The sequence below is a fragment of the Hyperoodon ampullatus genome, assembly GCF_949752795.1.
Source record: "Hyperoodon ampullatus genome assembly, chromosome: 2".
NCBI lineage: Eukaryota > Metazoa > Chordata > Mammalia > Artiodactyla > Ziphiidae > Hyperoodon > Hyperoodon ampullatus.
This window is the reverse complement of record NC_136915.1, coordinates 119,570,656-119,594,083: the sequence shown is the minus strand read 5'-3', so window position 1 is coordinate 119,594,083 and position 23,428 is coordinate 119,570,656. Positions and strand designations below refer to the sequence as shown.

Below are 23,428 nucleotides of genomic sequence, written 5' to 3'. Positions count from 1 at the left end.
ATATTAGTGCATAATACAGCATCCGAAGTTATCTGTTTCTTCTCTTTTTAAGACAGCTAAAGCATTGGAGACTAACTTATCAAAAGAACAGGACCACATTTTGCTCAGCTGGAGGTTATGATGGTAAAACACCATAAAACTGAGGTCCTACTAAGTTTTGCCAGATGTTGATTCTACATATCTGTGTATAATAGAAACTGACCTTAACTTAAACTAACTCACTAGGTTAAATGACCCTTCCCACTCCCCTCTAAAACTTACTGACTGATGCCCCTAGCACACTGAACATTCATGACTAGTTTTTGTATTTTGCCAAAACTACTTTTGCTAATTGCATTTGTTACTAATTGTGTAATTTAATAAACTACTATGTAACTGATAAGATACAGTGTGAAAAGAGAGCACTGTGAGTATAGTTTATTGCAAGAAAGACAACATGGGACTTTAGTAGATCTGGACCCAAAAGGAATTGGCCCTACCTCAAAACGTGGCAAATGAATGCACATTTATATAATTAACTGAAACAAAATAAGATACATATACATCTTTTTAAAAAAATGATCCCCTGCTTTAACCAATTTTGTTAATTAACAGATTACCCACTAGTCTCTATAGTACTAGGTAAAACAGCTTTTCCTATGTTAGGAAACTCTGACTCAAGGCTGGAGTGAGTGAGTGAGTGAGAGAGTGAGTTATTTATTTATTTATTTATGCTTTTTAAAAATTTTTATTTATTTTTGGCTGCATTGGGTCTGCATTGCTGCGTGTGGGCTTTTCTCTAGTTGCAGCAAGCAGGGCCTACTCTTCGTTGCAGTGTGCGGGCTTCTCACTGCGGTGGCTTCTCTTGCTGTGAAGCATAGGCTCTAGGCCCGCGGGCTTCAGTAGTTGTGGCACGTGGGCTCAGTAGTTGTGCTCACGGGCTCTAGAGCGCAGGCTCAGTAGTTGTGGCACATGGGCTTAGTTGCTCCGCGGCATGTGGGATCTTCCTGGACCAGGGCTCGAACCCATGTCTCTGCATTGGCAAGCAGATTCTTAACCACTGCACCACCAGGGAAGTCCCTGGAGTCCTTTATTTTTGATAGAAAAGAAGGTCCTTAATATCTAATGATGTCCTGTAGGAATGAAGGAAACGCAATCTGCAACAGGTGGCACTTCTGACACTAAGCAGCTTTCACTTAGATCACTTAGATCAACATGTCAAAAGGTTTGCAGGGCTTCCCTGGTGGCGCAGTGGTTGAGAAGCTGCCTGCTAATGCAGGGGACACGGGTTCGAGCCCTGGTCTGGGAAGATCCCACATGCCGCGGAGCAACTAGGCCCATGAGCCACAACTACTGAGCCTGCACGTCTGGAGCCTGTGCTCCGCAAGAAGAGAGGCCGCAATAGTGAGAGGCCCGCGCACTGCGATGAAGAGTGGCCCCTGCTTGCCACAACTAGAGAAAGCCCTCGCACAGAAACGAAGACCCAACACAGCCAAAAATAAATAAATAAATAAATAATTTAGAAAGCTATAACACATTATTTAAAAAAAAAGTTTTGCAAATCAGGTCCACATTAATAACAATAGTCTCTTAACATTTTATATTTGATCCATATACACTGGATTACATAGATGGGGTTGGTTTTCCAACACAGAAAGCTGTTAAAACCAGACCAAAAATAAAAAGAACATCTATCCTCATTTGAAAAATAGCTTTGTATTAAATTTTCTCTGATCTATGTTCCTACCCTAGAGAACTTTAGTGTTCTATCACTCTACCTCATTTACCTTACCAAGTATCTTTCAAACTGCCAAACAAATTGAAGAGCACGTCAAATCTTAAAAATAAGAAGGTCAAAGTAGTAATTAAAAGTAGGCCTTTCACAGTTATTTATCAGATTCACAACATTCTGAACTAATGTTAATTTCTAGTAGTTATACTAATTGTTGATCAGAAGCCAAATGTGTCCCTTCATTTAAAGCAATTAAAAAATTGCAAAAGCAGTTAGAAAATTTGAAATCATTTAAATACACAGACACACACAGGGACATATCCTGAAAATAAGAATTAAAAAAAAATTAGAGGTAGTAAAATTAAGTATAGTGTAATCATTTAAAAGCCTATTAAAATGTCTATGATGTAGGACTTCACATCATAGTAAAAACATAGGCAAAGTACATTATTCATCCCCAAAGTAGAAACAGTTAATAGAAATAGCTATATGAATGCAGTATTTGTGCCACTAATGTATGCAATAGAACTACAGACCAATAAAAGGAAATGTAAAGTTTGCATCTGCACTATTAGCACACATGTCAGCCAGAGGCAGAATAAATCAAAACTATTAGTGCACAACAGATAGCCCAAGAGTGAGCCAAGGTTCACATTTTGACAAGAGGAAACTTTGGACACTAAATTCAAATTTGATAACGCAGGCAAGGTCACCAGAGGAAAAATTAGCTTGAAATCCTAATAATTACAAACTCAAGTTTAAGAGATGGTTCTCATATCAAACTCTATAGGAAGCCCCCAGAACTGCCCAACTGATTTTGAACTCCCCTTTTATTCACACAAAAAAGTGTATGACTGAACCATACAAAACTGTCATTTTTGTGAGTCAAATCTCAGTAATTTCAGGGGACCGCAGCTGCGCAGGCCGCATGAGGCCAGGTGCAGATGTACGGCTGCTGCCATAAAAGATGCAGGTGTACAACCTGAAGAGATATCCTATATCAATGCACATGCTACTTCCACACTATTGGGAGACGCTGCTGAAAACAAAGCCATCAAACATCTTTTCAAAGACCATGCACACGCCCGTGCTGTTTCCTCTACCATGGGAGCCACCAGACACCTCCTGGGGGCTGCCGGGGTGTTGAGGCAGCTTTCACTGCCCTGGCTTATTATTATCGAAAACTGACACCTACTTTAAACCTAGACTGTACAGAACCACAATTTGATCTCAATTATGTTCCACTCAAGATACAGGAATGGAAAACTGAGAAAAGATGTATTGGACTCGCCAATTCCTTTGGTTTCGGTGGTACTAATGCTACACTTTATACTGCTGGCATGAAGGACAAATCATTTGCAATTAAATACTGATTTTTAAATGTTATAAACTGCATTAAGTTGAGACATAATGTTTACATAAATGCATATTTTTATATGTCAAAAAAATCTCAGTAATTTAATAAGGTTCAACCTAACAGTTATATATGCCTCTTTTTCAAATCCAGAATTAATTTTGAGTTTCATGGTCAAAACAAGTCCTTGTAAACGTTCCCAAGAATAAGACAGTAGCCTCCAAATCACTCTTCTCTCTTGATGAGAGTTTCAGGGAAAGTGTTTATAAACCCGGGTAGGATTGTTTTCCCTGAAGAAAGCTCTTAGACAAAATGTTGGTTACGTGCTTTGGACAGGTAGAGGGCTAGGAAGTTTTTGACTCTATACTTCCTATTACTTCATTCAATAATTTGAGCTCATCAAATTTCAAAACTTTGTCAGCTATAATACAGGGTTTCTTCAAAGGCTGGACCGTGTGTGATTTAGGAAAAATACATTAGAATTCCTGAAACTTGTTATCAATCATCATTTGTTGAGTGCCGAGAGTGGGGCAATCCGAAAAATGTCTTATTAAGGAAAAAGATCAAACACTAAATGCATAGAGTTTAACCATATGAGAGTTTGTCAGACATAATGTTTATGTTTCATTTTAAAAATTGACTTTACTCAGGACTACTGGCAGGAAGTGAATTTCCTGAGAATTACATTGTGTCCTACAGATATGCTACCAAAGCAAAGCAGGGGGAAGGGACAGAGGGAGGGTCTGAGGCTATAGCAAACGGAGTCAACAAGTTTTCTGAAAAAAGAGATTAATTAGGAAACACTTCAAGGAAAAAGTTAGATGTTGATATCAAAGAGAATTACTTTATTTTTGTTGGAAAAAATGGGGAAAATGTTAGTCAATTGTTAAGGTATAATTAAAGTATCAACTCCATTCTCAACCTTCTGGGACCAATCCTACCCACACATTTCTCTTTGCGTTTCCATTCTCTACCACCTAGGCCTAGGCAAAATTAACTGCCCCTCATTTGTGTTTCCACAATCCCCCCCTACTAAATCGCTTAACATATTATAGTTTGTGTTCATATGTCTGTTTCTACTGGGCTGCATTCCTTCAGGGTAAGATTCATAATGGTGGGCTCCATGGGCTTCCTTAAGTTATGAGACTTTCTACTTAAATATGTAAATACATTTTTCTTGGGAGAGGGAAGAGGTCCATGATCAAAAAAGGATGATGATAGGGCTTCCCTGGTGGCGCAGTGGTTGAGAGGCCACCTGCTGATGCAGGGGACGTGGGTTCGTGCCCCGGTCTGGGAAGATCCCACATGCCACGGAGCGGCTGGTCCTGTGAGCCATGGCTGCTGAGCCTGCGCGTCCGGAGCCTGTGCTCCGCAACGGGAGAGGCCACAGCAGTGAGAGGCCCGTGTACCGCAAAAAAAAAAAGAAAAAAAAAAAAAAGGATGATGAATCACTGCTTTAAAGAGAAAACATCTCTCAATTCCCAGCATCTCAGACTAAAGGTACTCAATAAATATTTTAACATGAATGATTTTTTTTAGTGAAAAAAATTATCTCACTCAAAATTGTTTCATATCTTGTAAACAAATGACTTTCATGCTATAACAACTACTTTATTTACATTGAAACAAAAAGATTCACTTATAGACAAAATGTGCTTAAATGGTTAGATTTCATTTACAGTGAAACAGTGAGAAATCTTTAGTAAAAGCATTTTATAAGAAACTGTATTCTCGCAATTAATGACCATTTCATTTCAGATTATCATTTTCTAATATCCCAGACATGATTTAATAGAAAACTGTTGACTTAATAGATTAAATTGCTCTGGTCAGTTTGTGGTTATTCTAACATCATGGTTATTATTCACTCATATCCTTAGAAAATCTTTTTAATCTTAATCTCTTTCCAACAGTTAAATGCACTCTTTTCCCAATACATCTTAAATTCCACCAAAACAAACATTATTCCTGATCTGTATTCTTAATATGATGAGATACACTACTAGGAATAAAAGGAATTTAGGGCTGGTCACTGCAAAGATGACTTAGATAAGAAGTTTGGAATTTCTGTCCCCACAGCACTAGAATAAATTGGGCAAATAATGGAAACTCATTAAAACTTAAAAAAAAGTGAATAAGTGAATGGGTGAATCTTTTTTCTTATTGTTACAGGGAGTCAAGTCAATAGAACATGAAGTATACTCATTTTAAGAGACTTATATGTCTAGAGATGCTCTAATGTTTCTTTACAAACTTCCTTAGTTTTAAAGATGGCAAAAACAAAACAAAGCAAAACACACATGCATAAAATAGAGAAAGGAGGAAGTTTAGGGCACCCAAATAGAAAATGTCTTCCTCATCAGAAACAGTAAAATGAGGAATACAACTGGAGGAGATCACACTTATTGGAAATCACTTACTCTCCTCATCAGAGTTCAGCTGTTAAACAGATGCCTCTAAGAAACAGAAGCCATCATTTTAAGATACTGCCCAACACTCACCTATGGAAACACTCAAAACAATGTAACAAGAACCTAAGCTGGAGTTCACTCTCCAGTGTGAGACCTTCACAAGTGCTGATATGAGTTATTAATGGTGAAGCACTAGAGGAAATAAGATGTGCTGAGCCCTGCCCTGGAATGCCAGGTCACACAAAAGAGTGTTCCTCATAATCAAACTCTGAATAGATGGGAGACCTTAGGCAAGATACTATACAAAGATAATGTTCCTTATTCTAGAAGGGTTTTTTGGGTGGGGTCAGGGGGATTTTTTTCTCTGAGTTTTGAATCTTTACTCCCAATAAGTAAATATTTTATTAGGAAATATGGTTATAGATATGCTCTTTAGATCTATCAAATGGTTGTGAGCTATGACATTCAAAGATTGTAAAAAATCATCTACCAACACAGAACTCAAAAGATGTGTAGAATGGGGCTTCCCTGGTGGCGCAATGGTTGAGAGTCTGCCTGCCGGTGCAGGGGACACGGGTTCGTGCCCCAGTCTGGGAAGATCCCACATGCCATGGAGCGGCTAGGCCTGTGAGCCATGGTCACTGAGCCTGCGCATCCGGAGTCTGTGCTCCACAATGGGAGAGGCCACAACAGTGAGAGGCCCGTGTACCGCAAAAAAAAAAAAAAAAAAAAAGATGTGTAGAATGACAATCTGAAATGCCTGACTGAAGTATCAGGCAATTATAAAGAGGAGCAATAAACTAAAAAGGAAAATAAAAGCCTAACAATTAGGAAGACAAATAGGTACTATTTTAAAAAACCCACCAAGGAAAGTGTTTAGGAAGTGAATACCAAATAATAAAGGCAGGAAAAGACATTCAGTTGACTGATCTGACCCTTTTCTTTGTTTAAACATACTCACAATTATTAAGCAAACATACCAAACTGTTGCTTTCTAAAATGTTAAAAAAAAAAATAATAATCCAAAGCAATCTAACATTTTCCTGAAGTTTTTCTATTTCCCAACTTCTGCTATATATGGGACATTCAAAAAGCATATAAATATAGAATACATATTTAACTAAGAAGGTGATAGCCAATAAACTGAAAATCTGGTCCCAATTTCCTTCTCCAACCTTATCTTGTACAGTATTCCCTGAAATCTAATAAACTCAAAAGATTTCCTTTATTTCTTTTCTTTCCTACCACATTCTTTCAGGTATACTTAACTTAGCAGTGAGGGTCCTTGTGTCTGTATTGCCCTTGATCTTTATTATTCTGTGCTGGGATTACCTTCCCACCTTACATGACTTAGCACATACATTTTTTTTTCTTTGAAGGCTTTATGATCATCTCCCTCCTGACCCACAAATCTCATGTCTCAAGTCTCATGTAGGAGATTTTCTTAAAAGTCTGCTATTACATTCAAAAAGTCAACCAAAATATGACAGAAATTTTATTAGCAAAATCACAGAGTCATAGGGCAGGAAGAGACCTCAGAGATCATGCAGCCCATGCCCTCATTCGAAAAACTGAGGCCTAGCTGGAACTTAGACCAAGCTCTGTCGATAACAATTTTATTCAAATCTACCAACAATCACCACATCAAAATAAATGTTTCTAAAATCACCAAGAAAAATGACAGTGAGACCTCCAAAGTAGAAAATACAATTCACTCATGGAAGGCAATTTATCAAATTGCTTAGGGTGCTGGATTCTGCCCACTACCTAGATAGGTTTCTGGGATGTCCCTAAATAAAAGGAAATCAATATCCATCAGCAACTTAACCAACATAATTATCTAACACATCATATTTGTCTATAACATAAAATTTCCACTCTTTCCCTTGTGTACTTCTCATCTTTCTTTGGTGTGTGATCAGGAAGCATATGCCACCTGTAACATAACTCTGAATCATATAATATCAGGATGTTAAATACACTGGGAAAAAATTTTTCATCAGAGATAATCTTTATAGCCTCTAACCTATATGAATGATAGATAATTATATGAAAGTCAGAACTAGGGATGATTGTAAATAAAGATGAGTATAATTATTTCAATATTATCAATAGGATCCTAAAATGCATTTGCATGAACAATTCTAACACAGTCACATATTAAAATGTTAATGTCAAAATAGGTATAGGCAATCTTATATGTTAGGAATTATTCTTGTATGTTTTAAGTCATAAGTAGTGGAAACAGTTCTATAAATCTTTGAATCTATTATTTCCACAGCTCCTAGGATATATCTTGTTCATGAAAAGAATTGAGAATTGTTAAACGATTTTCTTTGTTCACAAAGAGGAAATAAATGTGTGGCTATATTGTGGGCAGTCAAAGAATGATCAAAGTACAATTGGATGACAACTTTCAGAATATAAAACTTTTCTAGAAAATAAAATCACATCAATATAAAATAATAGGTTAAAATTATAGTATAGTGGTTTTTTTTGCGATACACAGGCCTCTCACTGCTGTGGCCTCTCCCGCTGCAGAGCACAAGCTCTGGATGCGCAGGCTCAGCAGCCATGGCTCACGGGCCCAGCCGCTCCACGGCATGTGGGATCTTCCCGGACCGGGGCACGAACCCGTGTCCCCTGCATCGGCAGGCGGACTCTCAACCACTGCGCCACCAGGGAAGCCCGGTATAGTGGTTTTAAACCACCAAACTTCAGGTGAGTATATACCTTAGCTATTTATTTATTTATGATCCAAGAGCAAGTTCAAAATCTAAAAAATAGCTGCTGTCTGCTACACACATTAGTATTGCCAAAACTATGAACAGAAATCCAATTGATGGATTTCTTAAGTTTACTGGGGGTGGGGGTAGGGAGGAATGTTGAGACTGAAGAATATGCTTGGTCATTCAAGAGTAATTGGTTTTAAAAATTACTTCACATAAATACATTCAAATACTTCATATGTATGACAAACAGGAAAATCAGTTCTATGACAGTTAAGAATAATGTTTGTTGGTTAACAGGACAGAATAATGTTTGGGTGATTGACACAGTGGTCTCTCTACTGTAATTTTATACTAAAACATCATAACAATGTTACTAAGGTTATACAGCAAAAGTATTGCCAAATGTAAGTTAGTGAATGCATTAATACTAATGGTGAGCCCAAGAACAAGTACAGAAAGAGTTTCATATACACTTGAACAAAATAACAGATCAGTAAATCCTCAGGATATGTTAATCAATGGGCAGGTACAATTTGATGGTTTAATGAAATAATACTGCTTCTTTAAATTACTGAGAAGAGATCAAGTTTGGGATTAACATATACACACTACTATATATACAATAGATAATCAGCAATGACTTACTGTATGGCAGAGGGAACTCTACTCAATATTCTGTAATAACCTATATGGGAAAAGAATCTGAAAAAGAGTGGATATCTGTATATGTATAACTGAATCACTTTGCTGTATACCTGAAACTAACACAACATTGTATATCACCTATACTCCAAAATAAAATTAAATTTAAAAAAATTAGCCATTAATCTGACAGTGTAGCTAAATATTTCAGAACTAATTTCAGAGTAAATCTAGTTAGTTTAGAAATTAATTAAGTTTCAATGAGACTAAATAATTAAAGGAATAACTATATCCTACCATTAGTTCATTAAAAGGAACACCAATCTGCCTCTTGTATAAACATGTATTTAGAATAGTACTACTGTGAAGTAACTAAAAGTCTCAAATTTATTTTCTAGGCAGAACTTTTATATCAAACCTTTCTGAATAAATTTAAATAATTTCTGAGGTAGGAATGGAAGAGCTAAAAGAAATATTTTATATTTATTTAATATTTCTTTCTGACTACAATAACTCTTATAGCCTTTGCTATGGGAATTATCAAAGTTTTCATTTTTCAAATGTCATTTTTAATTTTCAAATTTTCTTATGGGGCTAAAGTTCATTAGTTTTACACAAAAGTTTTACAGAATGAGCATGTCTCAGGTAATACATAAATTTATGTACTTGAAAAGCAAAGAATTAGCACATACTATAAGATTAAGGAGATATTCTTTTAATAAACTACAATTATTTGCTTCCTTTCATCAAGCTATTCTGACTTCATTTGTTGCCATTACTCTTAATTCTTTCTGAAAGTATAAACAGAAATTACATTCTTAAGTAACATTTAATACTTCCTACCATATGAACTATGTGGTCTTTAGGACTTCTTATAATACAGTGCAATAATGTGGAATTTAACTGCAAAAGATTATATTCAACTTATTGTTTCTTATTGAAAATATTAACCCTCAGCTCATGAAACTCATAAAAATGGCCTTTTCATTACTCCTCTACAGAATAGCAAGCATATTCATCTGTCAAATTTCTTCAGCTCCAGATGGGTGCCTATTAGAAGTACTGGAGTAAGCTATGAAATATATAGATAATGGGTTCAATAATTTTGAGCTTGTCTCACAGCATAAAATGTAGAAAAGCAGAAAAAAATGTTCACCAATATTAAAAAAGTAGAGGAACAAGACAGTGATGGTTGAGTTCACTATACTTTTCAAATTGTTTAAAACTTATGAAATAATTTTTAACCAAAATGCTTTGTCTTTAAATTTATTAGCAAGTAAAACTTAAAATCTAAGAGAATTCTAATACTTAAGAGAATACTTTTTAAAGTATTTATTAAACTATGTAACTTTTAAGTATTTAAGAAATTAACTTTTTGAAAACAGAAATCTGGAAGGGTAAAGCATTCTGTTCATGACCACAGAGAATCAGTTTTGAAGAACAAAATTCTTCACTCTTTGATACACTAGACTTATTTCTCCATAACTCTTGGTTAGAAAAGTAATAAGAGAATTACTGATGCTGTTAATGGGGTGAGAGAGTTGTTTTCAAATGGGCTTACACAGCATGGGAATTCAGTACACGTTTGGAATAACTTGCAGCTGTTACAGGGTGAATAGGCTTAAGGAAATCACTGGGAATATTGAAGGAGAATTACCAGAAGTACTTTAAAACATTTATATTATTGTGATAAGAAAAAATGTTTAATTAGATGCCTAAAATTGGTCTTTGTTTAATTCTGAATCAAATTTTTAGATGTCTCTCATCGTTACATATTCCTGGGTATACATCCACAAACGTGCTCAATTGTAACAAAGTGGCTCACTTACTACATGTCTTATGAGAAAACAATTTCCTTTAGTTTGATCCAGTTTTGGTTTAGTTCAATGTAATTCAAAATACTTTATAAATTTACTATATGCAAAACACCATGAGGGATAAAGAGTGAAAGACCCTCACTCTTTTCAAGAAACTTATTTAGAGAAAATAGATATTACATATTATATAAAAATAATACAAAGAAACAGTATTACAGGAATTCAGTGGAATTTTCGGGATTTAACTGAGTGCTCAAATGCTGCTCCCTGAGGAAGAGCCTGATTTTGCCTGTAGGTATTTGTAGGTACCAGAGGTACATTATTCTTTCATCCAGGTAAAAACTGTTAGGAAAGTGTCTCAATCATCAAAATAAGATGTTAACCTTGTCATCTATTTGGTTTCTAAAGCATACGGAGCCACCCTGAATTAGCAATACAGAATGTTAGTACTCTAAGCTCTCACCATCAGTCTGGATAAGAGATATGATATTTAGAAGGTATGCCTAAGGGGCATGCTAGCCAACCACTCCTTTAGGCATTCCAAGTTCCAAGATCAAGTTGAATTCTGAGAAGGCTTGATTCACTTTTATTGAATTGCACATTATGAAAAGATGACAAATCAATGTCTATGGTTAATGTCCCCATCATATATCACTGTAGGTTTTGGTTCAGCTTCAAGACTCATCCCAATTACTTTAGAAACCTTAGCTCTAGAGCATGCTGTCTAATGCAAATATACTGCAAACCATATATGCAACCCACATGTAAACTTTCTAGTACACAGTAAAAAGTAAAAAGAAATGGGTGAAATTAATTTTAATAATCTATTTTATTGAACCCAATATATCCAAAAATATTATCATGCAACACGTATGTAATCAATGTAAAATTACTGAGATATTTTACTTTTTCTTCTTCAAGCTCTAAGTCTTCAAACTCTAGTGTGCAGTTTATACTTACAGCACATCTCCATTAGGACAAGTTACATTTGAAGATTAGTGGCTACTGTAGTGAACACAGTGCAGCCCTAGAGGATAAACTTCTTTTGGGAAATGGCCCTTTGAGCCTTCATCTCCAACAAAAAACTACAGCTCCTCTGCTTTCCCCCTTTATTCTGTAGGTTATTAGGGACAGAGCCATGACAACTCCACTTAGCAGTTCTTTGGTGGTGAAGAATGAGGGTTGGGGTACTGGGTCAGTAGGATATTTTAAACCCATATATTCAAAAGTGAAATAAACAAAATCATGTACTAAACTTCTCCCCATCTATCTCCAAATGCTCTAACAGCACCTCCTTCCAACACAAGTGGCATGGCTGATAGTATAGAATAATGCCTCCTCAGAAGGAGAAGTGGAACTGGAGGTATTGAAACTCCTGAGTTTTGTTTAGTAAGGATCATTTTTATGACCAAAATAAAGTTACAGTTAACATATAAATTTAGAGATTGTCTTAGATTTCTTCATATAATCTTTAATTAAGTAAAAATATTACAGCCCATTCTGGTTTAGAAACATTTCAACTTCTCTTAAATTTTGCAGAATAAAATAATACACCAGTTCATAGGGATATGTTAATTTACGAATTCTACTGGTTTGCACATTTTTAGAACTCCCTTTTAACATAATCTCATTTATTAATAAAAAGGAGGTAGTACAATGCAGTGAAAAAGCACTAGCCTGAAATGGAAGATGATTTGGCTTCTAGACTTTTGTCACACGAGTTGTGTGATGTTATATAATTCTCTGGATCTAAATTTCTTCATCTGTAAAATTAATGGGGCAAGAGTACATCCCTCAATCTCAAAAATCTTAATTGGAAACTATATATTTATTCAAGAATTTCAAAATGCTATATTATCCAAAGCAAATGGTATTTCTAATGTAACGCTATAAAACTTTGTAAGAGTGAGATTAAATAACAAAGCCAAAATAAATGGCCAAGTTGTAAAAGGAACTTAATTCTGACTGCAGGTTTAATTCCTGTCCATTAGCTCCTGCTAGCTTTTCACCAATAAGTAAAAATAACACTTAACATTCTCTATGTGAGAGAGTTCATTAAATTCAGTTTAGTATTGAAATATTTTAAATTTGAGTGACAGGGATCACTAAGCTTCACTGATAAGATTCTGCTAACTGAACTTTAGGAACTTGAAGACTTATCACAATAAAGAAAGCAAAGAAAAAATATATACAAATGTATAATCATCTAATATTAAATACCTATTATTGCTGATGAAAAGATAAGTCATGAAACTTCTATATTTCTATTCTGCTTCCCATGGATAATTTCAGTTCGAGGTAGGCAGATACTTAATGTGTTAGCAGTACAGTGTTGTAATGCAGAGAACAGGGGTGGTCCAGCACCTGTTTCTGTAACTGACTGAGTCCTTTGTTTTTTCAAAAAGATCAGGAATTTAAAAAAAATGCCTTGATGTCAGTGCACAATAGCATCTTTCAGAAATGTTTAAATGTTGACAGAGGAAGTAGGATTCCCTCCTACTCATACCAAATCATGTAAGCAGGAACAACTCATCTAATCAGTATAAGACAATGTAATTGCTTTCTTGAACATATTTATAAGGTAATAAAAAATTTTTTGAGGGGGGAGAGGATTAACACTAAATAATAAAATGGCTAATGCCATTATGGAACCTCAACTCAAAAGCAGAGTAAAATCCTAATATAAATATCTAGACATTCTCACCGTCATCTAGGCACATGTCCTCCTTGCTACTTGATCTCTGTTTTCCACAGTCTACTCAAAACCCCTGCCCTAGATGAATATCATTCTCACAGTTAGGTAAAAGAGCCTTAAGAATCCTTGAAAGACAAAATGAAATGGGGTTTATTGCTATCTGAATCTGGGGATATCGGCCAAATGAAATTCTAATTAGTAAAACTGGGTTTATATATAAATGCTTATCTTCTACAGAAGTATGTATAATCTTTGTTGCAATAATATAAAGACATGTATGTATTCTTTAAAATAAATGAAACCCACAAATACATTTCAACAATTTTGTTAAACTAGTGGGTTATGGATGATTTCTCCTGATTTTTCAAATTTCTGAGCATTGAGATAATCCTTCTGAAATTGAAAAAACATTTTAAATTGATCGCATAGTTATCTATTAATGGCTGAGGCCATTTGGTAAGAGTTCTGTAGAAATATGAAAACCTCATAAAGACTATAAAAAAATGTTGCCTCTAACCAAAGAATTTATAAACAATAATTTAAAGAAAACTCTAAGCTCCAAAGTTTAAGAACTTTAAAATTAAACCTCTTCTATATCATTTATATGGCTTAAGAAAGGTATTTCACTCAGTTCTAAAAACCAGATCTACCAATTTTAGAATTTCCAATCAAATCTGCGTTAGTAGCTTTCATGAATCACAAAAAGAACTTAAAATTATTTAATTTCAAATGATTTTTTCAAACCATTTCCTAAGAACAAAACATCATTACACACACTCTTTCTCAATTCAGCTGACTTTTAAAAAGGAATTAAAAGGGGCTTTAAGGGCCTCCCTGGTGGTGCAGTGGTTGAGAGTCCGCCTGCCGATGCAGGGGATACGGGTTCATGCCCCGGTCCGGGAGGATCCCATGTGCCGCGGAGCGGCTGGGCCCGTGAGCCATGGCTGCTGAGCCTGCGCGTCCGGAGCCTGTGCTCCGCAACGGGAGGGGCCACGGCAGTGAGAGGCCCACGTACCACAAAAAAAAAAAAAAAAAAAAAAAAAAAAAAAAAGGGGCTTTAAGTGCTAACAATTAGCAAATGATTCATATTGGATACCATGTTTTGACACCAGTTCCTAAAATAGGTTTGTTATTATAAAAGCTTTTGCAACCATTTGGAAGAAGGGGAAATAATAAAGGACTTGATTTTTGCAGAAGTAGGGACTTTATAAAAGCAATCCAGCTCCAATTTTGTTTAACATAGTGTTAGAACAAGGAATAAAATGCAAATACCAGAATTCTTTAACTACAAAGGACATGCATATTTTTTTTAGTAAAAGACATGTTGGGGTATTAGAGACAATTTATTTCAATGTGGCATAGGGTTTGACAGCTTAAGAGTATAAGGAACAAGCAAAAGGTGATGGTTGTATTATGTATGGAACAGATATTTTAAACCTTAGATGATTAACTATGGTTGAAAAACAAGCAACAATTGGACTTCCCTTACATTGTCCACTACACACTGGCATGCAATTAAATGCCTGTCAAATGATATGAACTGATGTAGGATTCCTGGCACTTATCTGAATCAGATTTAATACCTTACAAGGGAAATAAAGAGAACTCTTGAGGAAGAATGTTAAATGCAAACAAAAGTCTTTCTATTAGGCAATATCTTTTGTTGTTTTATAAGGTCCAATTTGAAAGATTCGGGCTTTTCAGAAGTTCAATGAAAGAATAAACTTGTTTTACCGTGGCATCACAGTTTTTAGAAGTTTACTTTGAAAATAAAGCTTCCAGTAAACCAGTTACAAATTTTTCTAATCTATATAGGTCAGAATAGACACATAGTCATATTCATTTTAGTAAGGACAGGCACAGTTATAAGGTTATAAGTTATACAGACATAACTATAAGTAAAAATTTTTTAAAAGGTGATTGAAACAGTATTTTATCTCTAATTCACTTCACTCATGAAGAAGCAGTTGTTTTACTCCTTCAGGTCAAACAGATAAGGAAAATGAAAAAGCAAAAGAAAAGCCAAAAATCATTAGGCACTTCCTGGGTAGACTGACACCACCTCAGAAAAAAACGTAATGGGCATCACTATCCACCCTAGAAAAACAAAAAACCACCTGCTAGAAATGTGGTGTGGTCAGACTAAGAAATATTTCTTTTTTTAAAAAAAGATGCAAAAGAAAACATCTCTGCTTTCATCTTAAACAATTCTTGCTGTTAAATAGGAAATGCTTTCATAGCAGCTTTTAGAGTCAAGTCTGTATAATAAAGGTTTGTGCTGGTTTTCACCCTTGGCAACCAAAACGCATTGTTGAAAAGAAACTCCTAAATAGTCTCATTCAAAAGTGACTTCACTCATTAAATGGGGAAAGGGGAGAGAGGAGGGATGATTAGGATCAATTAAAAGAGTAGACAAAATAATCATGTTTTGACCCTATCTAAAGCAAGATCTGAAGGTAGTTTCATTTGTAGCAAGAAATATATTCCTACAAAGATATTGCACAAAGGGGGGAAAAAGGTAAAATTATGTAAGTTTCAGTAACAGATTCTGGACTCTGACTTATATAGTTACCTAGTTTCAGAGGGTCTTACATTATGTGGAAAAGAAATTTCAATGGGAAATAACATTCTCATTTCTCACAAAAAATAAATTTAATCCCTTATAATTTCCCTACCAATAACTCATCTGAGAAATAATTTATTGCATGAAAGTACTACTATAAAAATACATTAAAAGGTTAAGATCAGAACTTATGTATGTATACAGTCTTGAAAATATTATAAGGATTCAGGGTACAGTTAGTTGAATAGGAAAAAGAGATGAAGCTGTCACTTGTACACAGGGATAATCTCATTCCTATCTATAAAAAGGCTCCTGCTCTCATTTTTTCTAAGTGTGTATTATGTAAGTTCCACAGGTGGTGTTTTTGAGTGATGAAGATCCTCAAATAATACTAAAACTGAAAAAAAATGTTTCAATAAATACACTTCAGCTGGCTGAAGTATCTTCACCATCAAAAAAGATAAAATTCTGAACAAAAACCACTATGGAAGAATGATTCATCATATCACATCACAAGAAATTCTCTGATGCAGAAGGTGACTCGGGGTACAGTAATTTATCTTACCTGCAAATGAAATCTGGAAATGCTGGACTTGAAATATACCAACAGTATAGATCACTATTGAGAAGATGACAATGGTTTCCCCTCAACCAGGCAGCAAAAGCAGTCAGGAGAAAAAAACCCAGTCACATTTTAGAGTATTTAGATTTTTTAAATGACCCATACAATTTGAGAGGAAAACTCTTATGAGAGTCTATAAGAAATACCTTAAGAGATGAAAATTGGTTGAGAAAAAAATGTGATATAAAGCTTGAAGGACTTGGCAGGGACTTAGGAGATAAATGGATACATAGAAGAAATTCTAAATTGTGTGTAAAAGGAAAGTAGAAAACACTGAGATGGTAGAAGGTTGTGCAAGGAAGCTGCTTTCACAGATTTCTCTTCATTCTAAGGGAGGTATGGATGTCCATTTCTTTAGAACAGTTAAGATCTATTGCTCTTTACATGCTCATTTTTCTTACGCATCAGAGTTGAAAAATATCAAGGGTACAAGTCCAGCTGAGAAGGGAAACTATACATCTGAAAATTAAAGTTCAGATAAGCACACTTATGCCATCAAAATACAGTAAAACCAAGTTTTATTTCAATCTGCTAAATTGAAAGCATACAATGACCTAAACACATCTCTTTAAACTCCTTTTCTTGCAAAAAAGAAATGATGGTATAAATGGAGAATTTCTGACGTTTGAACAAAGTAACATAGAGTGGAACCTTAGGAAAAACTTCATTTAACTTTCTTTTGAACTTTAGGGTTTTTTTTATTAACCCCTGAAACCATTCAATGTCACCAATGCCATAAAAAAAGAAATCTTGGCCAACATTCATCTACAAAGCTACTTTTAAAAATGGCAGTCCTTTCTCCTTGTCCAACCTTACTACCTTCTACCAGATGGCTTCTTCCCATTCTCTCTTCTGGAAGAAAAATCAAATAAAAATGACACCAAAAGAGGATTCAGTATGAGGATAAGCTATACGAAACTGTCACTAAAGAGTAACGCACATTTCCAGTCGTTTCATCACCTGTAGAGTCATCAATAACCAGCCTTCTAGCTGCCTGAACAGCTCAGCCAACTGCTGAAGGAAAGTGGGGTGGAGAAAGGTCCTCAGTATAGGTTGTCAGTGTTGGTGCTCCGAGGGGTCCTGATCTTCTCAATGTTTTTGACGATTACATCATGCAAGGTGGCATACTGGTTCCGTACGTGGAGCAGGATCTGGCACACACTCTGGTACTCGTTTTCGTTGACCTCGGCTACAGTGCGGCGATAATCTTCCCCCTGGGGGTATTTCACTATCTTGGATACCAACTTGGCCTGGGTGTTGTAATAGGTGGAGAAGCGGCGTAGATAGGAGGCTGCTGTGCTCTCCACGGTCCACAGCTGGTCCGCGGTGTCTTCCTGGATAGACACTCCGAAGTTGTTGCCGTCCTCCGCCTTTGGGAGGAGCAGCTGCACCCACATCCGCACGGTGTTGCATTCCTCTCTCAGCAGCTCGATCTCGGGTTTTACGTGCTGAATCAGCTCCACCAGTTGCTGGTTGCTTCGCAGAAGCTGCCCCTCGCCGCCTGGCATTGCTAGTACTTTGATGGAGGACTGGGTCTGCAGAGGCAGTGGATCCCAGTTGGGCCCATCCCCCACAGTGTCTGGGGCGACGGGGGTCTCTGGGGCTGGCACCGACCGTATTCTGGATAGGTCTTGCAGGCGGAGCTCCTGAACCCAACTATCCAGCTCTGACAGCTTCTGAGGGAAGAAGGTGGACACCAGATCCTCGGCCTCCTGGGCAATGCGGGCCCGAAATTAATCTACTTTCCCCTGCACGTCCTGCTCTAGCTTCAGCGGGGAAGCCATGACCTCCAGGGGCGTTGAGTGTTGGGGGAGACACGGCCTGAGTTTCTCCCTCCTCCGCAGGCTGGGTTTGCGCTTCCGCCGCCACCACCAACTCCCAACAGACCAGGCCCTGCCAGGGCGAAAAGACGTCCCGGAGGTCCCTGCGGCCCGACACGCGGAGAAAGCGGGAGCCACACGCTGACCACGCCCTCCGGACGGCGCCCTGGCCAAGAGGCCGGCAGACAGGCTTCGTGGGACCAGCCTAGGCTTGGAGTGCCTAGACGCTAGAGCACCGAAGACCACGTGTCGGGGGACCCAGCTGGATCTAGTTATCTGAGCTGCGCCTCCCCTACCTACTGGCCTTGCTGGCGGGAAGCCACTTTCAAGAACATCGTTAAACTTAAGCTGTGAAGACCAGGCAATGACAAGTCGGTGCGCTTTACATAGGAGCTCAAGGAAATCCACAATCCCTGGATCCAGAATACACAATCTCTTTTGAAAGGCATCTCACAAAATGGGCTCTCCAGAGCAAGGCTCACTTCTGGAGAGCCTCAAGTCACACCTTTACAGGTAACCTGGGCCTATCCGTGCTTTCCCCTTAGAAAGTCAAAAGTGAGTTCACGTCACTATTGTATTTTAATCAAGTCAGTAGACTTCTGAGATCTTCTATGGCTTACTTCATACAATTTTTAGTTTCAATTACAAATGTTAAGTTATATGACTCTTCTTAAAATTCATCTTTTGGGGAATAATTAACAATTGAATCTGGACTGTAAATTAAAGTAACACAGTCAAACTTCCTGAATTTGATAAGTGTATGGTTGTTACAGAGGTTATGTCCTTGTTTTTAGGAAGTACACACTACAGTATTAAGGGATAAAGTGACATGATATATTTAATCTATTCTCAGATGGTTCAGAAAAAGTGTGTGTGTGTGTGTGTGTGTGTGTGTGTGTGTGTAGAGAATGAGAATGCTAAATCATGTGGAGAAATGGTAAAAATTGATGAATTTGTATAGTGTATGAGAATTCAGTATTATTCTTCTAACTTCTCTGTAAGTTCAAACTTATTTCAAAATAAAAAATGAAAAAACTACCTTTTCCTTAAAGGTTTCCGGAATCATAGAGGCAAATTCTGTAAACTTCTAAACTTCCACCCTATTTATTTATATTCATTTTCCTTTCCCTGAAATATTTTCCTTTTGTTCTCTGCAGTACCACAGAGTAAAATCCATGCCTTTGACTTTTATTCTAAAATTATTGAAGTTTAGTTAAAAAAAGGATTTTTCTAACGATGCTATAGTATGGTTTCAAATGTAATTGTCACCTCAGTCAGACTGTAAACTCCTTCAGGGCAGGGGCCAAGTCTTAATTCATTTCTTTTGCAGCTGGCATGGAGCAGGTGCTCAATACATGTCTGATGAAATGATCCTGACTTAGTAAGATTTTAGCTAACTATAACTTCACAAAATCTAGAACTGAAAGGAAAAAAAAATCAACAAGACAAACATGTTACAGGTTGGGTTCCCCAGCAAGCAGAGAAGTTGCTTACAGGAGGTTTATTAGGGAGTCCTCTTAAGATAAACACCTGTGGAAAGAAAGAGACAGAACAGGGAGAAGTTGGACTTCAGTGCAATCTCAAGGCCTCAACTGACCCCATGGGGAACTGGGAAATGCCCTTCAGTTGTCCTGAGGTGGGGTCAAAGCAGTTCCTGAAGAGGGCTCTTTGGTAGCAAGACTTTTAGCAATTGGGAAATAAAAACTTTAGTTCTGAGGAGGGATCTGGGAAGCTCATCATAGCTTCAACTACACATGTAAGATATTAAGATACCTATACTAACAAACTAGCAATTAAGTTGTTCAGCCCCAGTCACGAGTTGAAAATTCAAACATGGTTTCTGTGTTCAGATCAATTCAAGTCTCTCAGGAATGACAAAGAAAGCTGTGGTGACAGTAATTATATGTTCAGAGGTGGGGCAGGGGAGATAAAGGTGTGTGTATGTATGTGAGGGAGGTAATGGGGGATTACTGGTAAGCTGGATCTTAAGATATAAAGGAAGTGGCAGGAAATGAGGCAGGAGAAGTAGGCAAGGACCAGCTCATGGAGGCAGGGCCCTGTTTGCCATGCTTTAGGAACCTGGATTTAATAAAAGCCAATGAAGGACATTTAGGCAGGGAAAAAATATGCACAGATGTATGATTTCAATGGTGGAGGTGAATTTGAAGAAGAAACTAAAGGAAGAGAGACTGTGCCATAATCCAGATGAGAAAGTATGCCTCATTTTAAGTGGTGGTGATGGGGTTGAAAGAGAAACATCAAGAATATATTAGGGAAAAAAAAGAATATCTTAGAAGTAAAATTAACAGTATGTAGTGATCGTTTTAGATGTGGAGACATGAGAAAAGGCAGAATTCAATATTACGTAATTTTGGGGGGGGCTTAGGTAAATGATTTCTATTTATACTTATATTAAACCTCTCCTAGGAGGTGAATTAGATATACATTTTTACACACACATATTTACATTCAACTTATGGGAATTTAGATAGGGTTATCAAACAGAAAAGAAAAAGCAAATCTTAAAACATGACCACAATTTCCCATATGCTGATTTTCTTCATAACTTTGGCTATACAAGATTACGATGGCGCCAGCATGGAAATTCCATTTTATACTAAAAACATCCTCAGTGGTATATATGGTTTAACAAATGGTTACTCTGTTTTCAAACAGAAAACATTTCTAGTTGCTCTTTTAAAGAAGTAGGGAAGTTTCTTTCTACTTAAATTATGACAGTGATTAATGTAGCCATTTATATGAAATTATTTTCTTTAGTTGTCTAATGATAAAATATAAAATCCTTTGGGGGATTAAGCTGCTCTTTTTTCTAGTGGAACATAAGAGTTTTATTTTTTCGTAATGTTTCCTGTCCTTGTTAATGAGATAGCAGTTGGTAGGAAAGTAACAGCTCCTAATTTTTCTACCCCCATCAACCATCAGCAATCAGTGGTTGTTTTTAAAAATTATTTAATAAACTTGCATGCCTTGATTTGACCCGTGAAATTAACACTGAGTGCTAACAGGTGGAGGAAGGCCAGGGACAGCTGTGTAGAGTATTGTCTTGTTCAGGTCAGTTTCTCCTTTCGCCACAGCCCAGCAGGGTTCATTATGTACTGATGCCAATAACTGACACCCCACTCTTCTTTTAGGAATGCCTACAGATTTATGGATTGGCTTATCCTTTAAATATCCTCCGACTCTGAAACTATGCCCTGTGAAGAAGGGATTCTGTGGTCCTGCGTATGGGTTCCATTTACAGAACTATTCTAAGCAACTGTTGTGTCAACTACTGGAGATAGCTGTAAGCTTGAGATATGGATTGAAATTTAATCATTCAAAATAAGCTGTTTTTCCCACTGATTTCTTTCTATCTATAAAAGTTAGGAGAAATATTATCAATGGTTCTAAATCTAGATAATCTTAAGGCTCTGGTGGATGGTAATATTTATCCCCTTATATTTATAAAAATTTTATCTCTGGGTTGCAGTGGATCTTACATTATCTAGACCCCCAAATGAGCAATTCCTAGGGCTGACAAATATATCACGTCCTCTTCCTTCATTCTTCTTCCTAGATTGCTACACGTGAAGGTACAGAAATAAATGATGTGGAGGTATTCACTGCAGTGCCCTTTTGTCAGAATCAGCCTCCACATCAAACAGGAGCATGGCTCTAAATGAAGAGGAGTTGGCAATATAGCATTGTGGTTAAAGTTACGAAGTTAGTCATGTTCAAATCCTAGCTTTGCTACTTACTACCCATGTGACCTTGGCTAAGTTATCTAATCTCTCTGTGCTTTATTTTCTTCATCTATAAAATAAGCATTATAATAATATTTATAAAAGTTGTTTTGAGGATTAAATTAGTTAATACATGTAGAGAGTTTAGCACAGTTCCTCAAACATATTAATTGCTCAATAAATGTTAGCTATTATTGAAGGAGAGTCTATCAACAGTCCAAAATCTCCCTTCACTCTTTGAAATGTAGAACTGTGTATTCTAGACAAACCAAGATACAATTTTCTTGTTCACTATCTTGTTACTTAGCAGTAGTGACTAACTGTACTACACAGTTGAATATAAGTATCTTTTTTTAATGGCTTGAATTTCTGAGATCATCAGTATTTAGAGGCCATATCACAGAGGGCATAGGTGAAGCAAACACAAAGTTTTACTGGCTACCTTGGCTGAAAAGTGCATTTCTGAATAGAACCCCTTCTGGTAAAAGCCATGTCTCCATCAAGTTCACATTATTTTATCTTACAAATTACATAATTGGGATAGTTTGGAAACAATGATGTCTACAGTCAAGGGTCCTTAAGATCACTGATTTTTAACAAAAAAACTACTGATCTCTAGGTCCTGGATTCCTGACTTTTTAAGAAGCTTTGGCCAATGACTCTCTACCGAAGACACTGATACCTTCCTTGTTTACAAAATCCCTGGATCAATAATGTACTGGATGAACAATGAATCTTCTAGTTCAGCATTTTTCAAATTGAAGTCCATCAGTTCCCTATAATTATTTGTGTCTTCATTTTGATGATTCATTAATTGATGTAAGCATATTCTGGGCCATATTATAACTGACATGCAATTTGGGCCAGCGATTACATTTTTATGATTACGATAGCACCAAGTATATCTACCTTAATTGATGAGAGAGGAGCCTATTAGGTATGATTATCCTTTTTCTCCTTTTCCCAAATAACTGTAAATCAGATAGAACAAAGGTTTTCTTAGTGATTCAAATAGAGAAAACTGGGGCTTCCCTGGTGGCGCAGTGGTTGAGAGTCCACCTGCCGATGCAGGGGACACAGGTTCGTGCCCCGGTCCAGGAAGATCCCACATGCCGCGGAGCGGCTGGGCCCGTGAGCCATGGCAGCTGAGCCTGCGCATCCAGAGCCTGTGCTCCGCAACGGGAGAGGCCACAACACTGAGAGGCCTGCATACCACAAAAAAAAAAAAAAAAAAAAAAAAAGAGAAAACTGGAGGGAGAATTAAGTTATCACAGAGTACTCAATAATATGGAAATGTTTAATTAAAAACTAAAAAGAC

The 23,428-nt window shown here is 36.8% G+C and overlaps 1 protein-coding gene and 1 pseudogene across 3 annotated transcripts in view; both read right to left on the bottom strand.

Annotated features, from left to right (window-relative positions):
- The window catches only part of ATF6 (activating transcription factor 6), a gene marked incomplete at both ends in the record, with an annotated part of 221,967 nt that overhangs the window by 51,217 nt on the left and 147,322 nt on the right, over positions 1 to 23,428 (bottom strand). The window lies entirely within an intron of this gene.
- On the bottom strand, positions 17,591 to 18,331 carry LOC307070251 (proteasome activator complex subunit 3-like; annotated as a pseudogene). The gene has a single exon. The product of its transcript is annotated as a proteasome activator complex subunit 3-like (transcript).